Here is a 7,422-nt window from a genome sequence, read left to right as displayed (position 1 = left end):
TTTTCAGTGAAACTGTTAAAGACATTATGATCCTTGATTTACACAAGTGGCTCCTTGATGCCACTTGTATAAATCATAATTTTTCATTAAAATATTTGTGACAGAAAATGTTTCATAAAAACTATACGCTTCCTCTTATCAGATGAGAATTGCTGCCAAGAAGCTTAGGGTTGGATGGGTGCTCAGTTCGAGTACGTACTGAGGTGATCTGATCTTGAGAGAAAAGGAAGGTAAGCATCCATTTTTATAAAAGCCAAACAGCATCATGTTTTATAAAAAAAGTAAGCAAAGCAATCTTTTCCAGATAGCACTTTGTATGATTTCTGATTTCAGGTAAGACCTACTCTATATGCAAAGTGAGGCAACTGATCCAATGATAATTAGGCTCTTTTTCTTCGAGAAGACCTGAGGGAGAAAGAAGCCAATGGAAAAAGCTCTCACTTTTGATACAGTGATTCTGATAGGTTGACCCAAAAAATATGCGCCTTAAGTGGATGGCCAAGGAAAGGGAAGGAAATGCTGCAAGAGGTAGACGTCAGACTCTGAGAATTAATATGATTGATTCATTCTTATATTTTGAATGAAGTCTTGGAAACAAACCAAATTCTTTCGACTTCCCCTAATCTTTTGCGTGGTTAGGAGCCTCCACAGAACCATGTGAACAACATAACTAGTCTGCATCTGGCTCGGGCTCTGAGAAACCTGCTTGGACGAGGATGGAGCTCTAATGTGGTTCGTATGAACTGAGACATAGAAAATGGTAGACTGACTGCTTTGGCAAATAGGTCCATAGTTTCTCCAGTGGTTAAGCATTATTATTATCTAACCTGTCACTTTGCCTCAGGTATCTGCTTTCTTTTCTGTCCACTTGACCGGACAACTTTCATTACTCCAGTGAGTAAATTAAGGAAGACAGATAAGTTGTTTCATGGTCTTAAATCAAGGGTCATCTGGAATATACCAGTTCTATTGAACTTTGTGGTTTTTTTTTTTTTTTTGTCTCTGCTTCTTCTGTTTTATATTTACATACCTATTTTTAAAAGAATAGTTTAATAAAGACTTCACTTTTTAACTAATATAACATCTTATCTGATTAAAATAACATCTAGTGTTGATTATTAAAAATATACAAAAAATTAATAAACCTAGTATCCAAAAATAACCAATGTTAATATTTTGTTACTTTGATTCTTTTGTTCATGGTGTTTTTGCATATATCTACATACATTTACTTTATAAAAGGAGAAAATATTTCACAGCTTTTAACCATTTTGCTGAATTTGTGAAATTTTCTACTGCAGTATTGTTCTCTTCTCTACAAGGTATTATATCTTGTGAATGTGCCATACACTTTTTTGAACTAGTTGTCCTTGAGAAACAGACTCTAAGAAAAAGTGCTTTATGTTCTGTATAGTAATTTGATTGGAGAAAACCTGCAGGGCCAATGTTCATGGACAAGGGAAGGGAGTAGAAGAAGGAGTGGAGCTATAAGGAAGGTGCAGTGAGGAGTCAGGGAACCCTGCAGCTAGGCTGAGCTCTCTGGATGTCTTTCTTGAAGCAAAGAAAACAAGTTCTTGAATAAAGACTATGCCCAAGGAGTAGGCATGGCCGTGAACCAGGTGGCTCTTTTCAGCCATGGGTAATCTTAGATAATAACTCAGCTGAGTGACCTCAGTTGGTAATGCTGTTGGCAACTGAGGTAATGAAATCCTTAGTCCTGGAGGGGAGGATGTATACACAGAATAGGATATGCTAGACTCCATTTCCTACGCCACATGAGGGCACTTACATATTTTACTAAGTCTTTATTTTATCTGTCCTGTCTAGTTATTCTTCTTTCCACTGGCCCTTAGCTCATGTATCTGCTCACCCAGATGCCATGCATGTTAAGGTGATGCAGACCCTCATCCCTTGAGGTCTGAGTTCTTGGTTACGATCCTTTTCGTGCTTTGGCTGTCACATCTCTCTAATCATTTACAAAATCAGGAAATAGAGCATACAAAAGATGGTTCCGTGGATTCCATTGGTGCTGAACATATTTTACCCTCCCTTTATTGTGAAGCGGCAGGCCCACCTCCACCTACTAATGAAACATCCAGCCAGGAAGGCAACTCCCTTCCTTGTGTATCAATTTCCTTTTCTTCCTATCATGAGAACTCTAAGATGGTGACAATAGTCTTTCAATTTAAGACTTCTCCTTGAGAAACAGATCTGGATGCAAATGTCCAAGAGCTGCAGGAATAGGAAGCATAAATTTGTCATGATTTGGAGGGATGGTGAAGAGGCCCACTTACACTTCTTTCTTTTGGTTCCAGTCCTACTGAAGTCAAGACATCATACGATGCTAACTGATTAGGGTGTGTACTAAGTCCTGGAATATGGCACTCTCTTTTATTCTTGAAGAGAATCATGTCCAGATCGGTGTCTCAGTTACACTTTACAAAGTTTTTCCATTACTTCATCAGATTGGTAATTTCTGTGTGGTTCAGTGTATGATGGAACCAGTGCATGTCATGGTTTTATGTTCATTTTCTTCTACCTTTTGTCATCAGTTGGGTCTTGTAGTCTGATGCAGTGTTGTGCAGTATCACATGTCAGTGGGGCACCTTATCAGTCCCTGGACAGTGGTGCTGGCTAAAGCCTGTGTAGATGGGAAATGCACACTCAAACCCAAAGTATATTGGGATGTTTTCCAGCCAAGACTGTTGAAAGATAGAGATCAGTGTTGTCAATTTGCCACCAAGTAATTGGTCGATGTCTTTGAAGATTATGCCATATTATTGCTGAAGCTTGGTCTATGTGGTTGGGAGATGGGATATTCAGCAGGGGAAATAGCTATAGTGACCTTGATAAGTGGGAGCCATGTCCTTGGGCCCATGTATAGCCTCCATCTGTGCCACCATGACTATCTCTGTACGTGACTGCTAAACCAGCATTGGAATGACTGATGACAGGCTTGGGCTGAACCAACTGCCAAGATATTCTGTGTTTTTCGTGGTGTTGTTTGCTCTTTGAAGGATGTGCTCTAGTGGGCATGTGCATGTAATACAAAGATTTTGTTATCCGACTTATTTCTACCTACATGTATCTGCCCCTGATACCCATTATTATTTTCTAATTTTTTATGTTCCCTGAACAAGATAAATCATTTTTCCCCTCTCATGAATTGGTATCAGTTGCTACTCTGGTCCACTATTCTCACTCAAGGTACAGAGTAAGCATACTGCATGAAGTTCCACCTATTTCGAGGACTTCTTCTCACAGCGTTCTTTCATAGATACCTTTGAGTGAGGGCTGGGGAGATGGCTCAGTAGAATAACCACTTGCCTGGCAAGCTCAGGGGCCTGAGTTCAATTCCCAGGTCCAAAAAAAAAGCAGAGATACCTTTGAGTGAGGGCTGCAATAGCCTTCCGTTTTTAGGTTGGACCTCTCTCAAGATGACCAATTTATGAACCACAGCTGACCTGCTTTCTTCTCAGCAAGGTAACCAATCATACAGGTCCTTGTATTGTTCAGGTTTGGACTAAGGGAAAGATGTCAATACAACTTAATTGTATCCTCTAGAGTTGTTTATGCTTGACCCCAGATTTACCACTTTTATTTTATAATGGGTTACTTCCAAATCAACCTGACTTGTCAGTGCCCAAAGAAGGACAAATGTCTCAGTTGAGACATGTGCTGCCAACATTCTAGCAATTGAAGAAGTGAATACTTTGGCTCATTTTTGAAAAGAAAGCTTCACCAATTCTATGAGGCTGAGAATTTAAATTATTCTAGTTTTTTTTTTTGTTTTGCTATTTTAAACAATGAACTTTGAAAGATGTTATTATAAGTCGATAGCCTAAAAATAGAAAGCTATCATCTAAAAATAGAGAAGTAATAAGAGGATAAGAAGTGAAACTAAGAGACTTGGGTTCTAGTGCTAGTTTTGCTATTGTCTTTGAATTTTTATATTTGGAAAATCACTTCATTTCTTGGCACCTTAACTGTCTTATGTATATTGTGAGACAGCTGAATAAGATCAATTTTTCTCACCCTATAGTCTACTGAGAAAGTAATAAAAATTCAACAGGTATTTCCAGTATCTTATAATGCCTAATGAAAATAATTTACATATCCTTGATAAAGTTGAAGAGGGATCAGGTGGGGACAGTGCACTGACAATTTAGGCAAGCTAGAGAGCAATTTCAGACAAATGCTATATAATAAAAGAATCCTGCAACATTATTAGGTAGGATAGGCTGCTCCAAGGTTATTTGATCCCACTCACAACAACATGTGTAAATTTCTCAGCATAAGCCACTGTAAAGTTCACCTCCAGTATAGTAAGACCTAATACCCTCTGGCAGAGGGTGTTAATATTGACACCATTGAAGGACTCTCTCCTGGCTATAGCTGGTCCTTCTTTCCTCACTTTGCATTCTCTCCTCAGTGTCTTCCATGGCATCATCAGTGTTGATCATTCCACTGAGGCTGCTGAAGAATAATCTCTATTCTTCCTCATCAAAGTTTGATGTGGCTGCTCCATCCCTTCTTCTCAAAATGATTTTTTTTTCTCTTGGCTTCCTGATTAGTTTTGTCTGCTGCCTTTTCTCCTAACTCACTGCTGGCTGATTAATCTCCAGCTCCCATTTTGGGCTCCTTTCCTCTTCTATGCAATCTCTAAATGCTCAAGTACTCATGGATTCAGCAATTTGGCCTACTGCTTTAGGTGATCCCATCCATTCTCCTAGCTTCGGATAGTCTAGGGCGGCATGTCCAGTCTGTGACCCAGCAGCCTATCATTCTTCAGCAGCCTCAGTGGAATGATCAACACTGATGATGCCATGGAAGACACTGAGGAGAGAATGCAAAGTGAGGAAAGAAGGACCAGCTATTGCCAGGAGAGAGTCCTTCTATGGTGTCAATATTAACACCCTCTGCCAGAGGGTATTAGGTCTTACTATACTGGAGGTGAACTTTACAGTGGCTTTGTCCTCTTTGTTTTCAATACTATGACAACATTTTAAAATAAAGGAAGCTTGGCCATTTATTTACATAAACTATATTATTTATCTTATATGCAGCTAAGGACTGAGTAGTAGAAATTTTAAGTTGTAACTATCTATCACACAGAGTAGTAGAAAGATCCTAAGGTGAGAGAGAAGGTGAATTTGACTAAAAGGTTGTAGAAAGGCTTGGAATGGTTATACAAATTTCAGGGGTGCAGAGACAGAATATTCATAGCATTGCAGGATGAGTTAGGAAATACAGATTTTAGCTATGTTTAGTTTAGTGCAGAAATACAGATTTTATTTCTGGACAGCTTAAGTACTACTAATTAGAAGGCTTTCTCTTTACTCAGTGAGATATCTACAACTTATCTATCTCAGTGAGATAGCTACAATTTAAAATTTCTGTAAGAATATTATTTTTCCACCCATGTCTCTTCCTTCTCCAAGTAACAGGTGTCAGAAAATGGCACCAGGTTTAGCACTTGTTTGCTCAGACCAAAAACTTAGATTACATTTATAACATAGCTTTTTCTCTTTGTAAACTATCCCCAAGTTCTAATACCTCTAAATCCAAAAGTCACCCCAAATCTGACTTTCTCTGTATCTCCATTTTCACTACCTCTCTTTCTTGCCTGGACTATTCAATAACTTCCCAATTGGCTTCCTGGCTTGAGCTCTTGCTCATAAGCTATACTTCAGGTAATAGTAAAAATGTGTTTATATTTGAAGTACAAATCAGATCATGTCACTCTTGCATAAAACTCACTAAGCATCTGTATTCTGATCATAGCTAAAATCTGTATTTTTTGACTGATCCTACAATGCCATGAATAGTCTGTCTCTGTACCCCTGAACTTTGTATAACCATTCCAAGCCTTTCTACAACCTTTTAATCAAATTAACCTTCTCTCTCACCTTAGGATCTTTCTGTTAGCTCTTTATTTTTAGAATTTTTCCCTTGATCCTTACAGTCCTCTCTCTGTATTGTCACTCATATCTCAGTTGAGATGTCAGCTCTTTAGAGAGAGAAAGGACAATGTCTAATTTGTAGTAACTCTCTAGATCACTAGAGATCTCTTTGTCAACAGATAATGAATGACATATTAACCAGTATCTTAAATAATGTTCATTCCATTATCTGTGGATGATTCAAATTAAGTCATCATCTAATTCAGGTATATGATTCCAGTAGCATTCCTGGGGCATGTTTAGCCTGTGCTCTTTAGTGTCATCAGAGCATTGACATTCATACCACACATTGAAAGGTAGCTATTCATCCTTAAATACAAACTCGCCAATTTTTAACTGTGTGTTTTAAGGCTAATTACTGATCTGAACAATATCTAATCAACAAAATGGGGGAACAGGAGGGTAATAGTTAAGATTAAATGAGGAAATGCATGTAAGACACTCAGTCTAGAACTTAAAAATTAAAAAAAAAAAAACTGCATAAGGGACATAAACTCTTCTAATTAGTAGTACTTAAGCTGCCCAGAAATAAAATGAAGTTAGTCTGGTACAGCTTACTTGTAAGAAGCCCATTCAGGGTCTTGGTTAACATTACTTTCCTTTGTAAGAATTTACATGTTCTCATTTTATACTGTGTGAAACCCCTCCATTTTAATAACCATAGCGGATTGCCAGGGGTTGATTTGCCATTCTCCCTTCATTGAGAATGCGCACTATCTTTGTTCTCTCCAGAGCCACAGCACCTCTGTCTTTTGCCACCGTTCTTCAGAGTTGACAGTTGTTGTTTCAGAGATCTCATCCCCCAGCTTTCCCAATCCTGTGTTCCACATGGCTGGGTCACTTGATGTTCTCTTTCTTCTCACCTAGCTTGGATTATCTTGAACTTGTTTGTTCTGTCTTCGCCAATCCAAGGATCATTGTCTTTGATGTACAAGAAAAGCAGCATAAGAATGGAGTGATCCTGCTTAAATTTTTGCCATCTATTACTACTATCTGTCTCACTTGGGAGACTGAGGCAGGAGGATCGCTGCTGCGGATCTGAGGCCTCCCTTGGCTACAAAACTAGTTCAAGATCATGTTGGTCTGCATTGCAAAACTGTCTCAAAATTAAATAAATAAGTAGGTTGGCCTACCCCCTCCTGTTTGTTCTCGCTCATTAACATAACTTTTAAATTCATTTTCTTTTCTTCTTCTTTTTTTTTAAACTTGAGCTTCATGAGACGTTATTCCTGATGTATAAGCCCTTAAAAATCACTGTTGGTTGGGTATTCTTTTTGCTTTTTGTCCTTTTGAATTATTATGCTAGGTATTTCCAGTCTAAAATGGTATTTGATAAAGTTTCTCCTTAAATTATCTTTTAAGATTTAGATTAAATTAAAAAGTTCATGTGCAATATGTGACCTTGGAGAAATTTAATGTATTACCATTTTAAAATTGCATGCCAATCATGTTGCACTCC

Source organism: Octodon degus, unplaced genomic scaffold, assembly GCF_000260255.1.
Source record: "Octodon degus isolate 3935 unplaced genomic scaffold, OctDeg1.0 scaffold00087, whole genome shotgun sequence".
Classification (NCBI taxonomy): domain Eukaryota; kingdom Metazoa; phylum Chordata; class Mammalia; order Rodentia; family Octodontidae; genus Octodon; species Octodon degus.
This window is presented reverse-complemented; position numbering follows the sequence as displayed.